Genomic DNA, 1320 nt, shown 5'->3' with positions numbered 1-1320 from the left:
TCGTGGGGAGACGGGGCGGGCGGGCGGGCGGCAGTGTGGCAGTGTCCCACGGCTCCGGACGGGGCGGGCGGGAGCCCTGCCCGCCTTTCGGTCGCCGCCGCGGTGTCTGGCTGCTGACCGAGCGTTCAGCCGAGTCCCGCCGGCCCGGGGCTGGGGGCAGCCGCAGGGACTCCCCATAACCCTGTGTCACGACAGAAGGGTGGCAGGGGGCTGCCCGGGGACGGCCCCACGCGCGGGCAAAGGGGGAAGGCTGCAAAATTCCTGGCTGCTGCCAGCCCTGGCCCAGGGTCACAAAACCATCAAGACACGTCCACAGAGGAATGCAGTCTTTCCCGAACTGCCCGAAGAGCTGTTTCCAGACGTTACCCCCCGCCGAGCTCAGCCCCCCCGCCTTCCCCACCTCCCCCTGCCCGGGCCCCGCAAGCCATCCACCTGCTGTGACCCGTCACACACCCGCCCGGTGGGATAGTCGAGGCCAAGGTCCAGGCCCAGGCCCCGGCCAGGCGCGCACACCTCAGCAGCAGTATCTCCGCTGTCGAGCCAGCTGGATGGACCTTGGAACCAGGCGTTCGGCAACTCGCTTCTCTCAGGCCCCCTCCCTCCCTCCCACAGGTTGAGACACTGATTTGTGCCTAGTCTCCCTTTTTTAGGAAGGTTTAATGCACACCAAAAAAAGGCATGTGATTTCATGCATCCTTGTTAACAAACAGAGAAAATTGTGACTGGTCACAGGCATATTCCTGAGGGCTGTCACTCAAGTGGTTTGTGATAAAGGTCCTCGTGTTTCAGCACAGCTGACAGGCAGTAGCAGCTCCGGTGAGATTTGTACTATTAACAAGTTATCCTGTAACTGCCCGTTACAAAATTTCTTCTATATCCTCCTAGTAGGCAGAGATAGCGCATTTTTTAAATGATATATTTTTTTAAACATATTCTCATTTAGACCTCTGTGGAACTGTGCTGAATTACGTGAGCTGAGGCACTCGTCCCTGATTCCAAGTTTCCTGAAACCAGAATTTTGCACTGTGCATGCCAAGCAGTCTGGGTAACAGTACAACAGAGGCAGCATGGTTAAAGATACTTCACAAGCAGTGCAACTCATTTGGATAAATTCTTCATAAACAACTTCCATACCACAATGCACAAAGCACCTAGCAGAAAAAAAAAAAATGCCAGCAGCGTAACCCACTACCAGCGGGGGGAAAAAAAAAATAATAATAAAAAAAGAAATCTAGAGCACTACAATCATATAAATTCTACTATTGAAAAGTCTAAATCCTAAACGTTACTCTTTCTGAATTGGAGCCTGAATAGCTAAGA

Source organism: Larus michahellis, chromosome 5, assembly GCF_964199755.1.
Source record: "Larus michahellis chromosome 5, bLarMic1.1, whole genome shotgun sequence".
Classification (NCBI taxonomy): Eukaryota; Metazoa; Chordata; class Aves; order Charadriiformes; family Laridae; genus Larus; species Larus michahellis.
The sequence above is the reverse complement of the archived record's forward strand: the minus strand, read 5'-3'. Positions refer to the sequence as shown.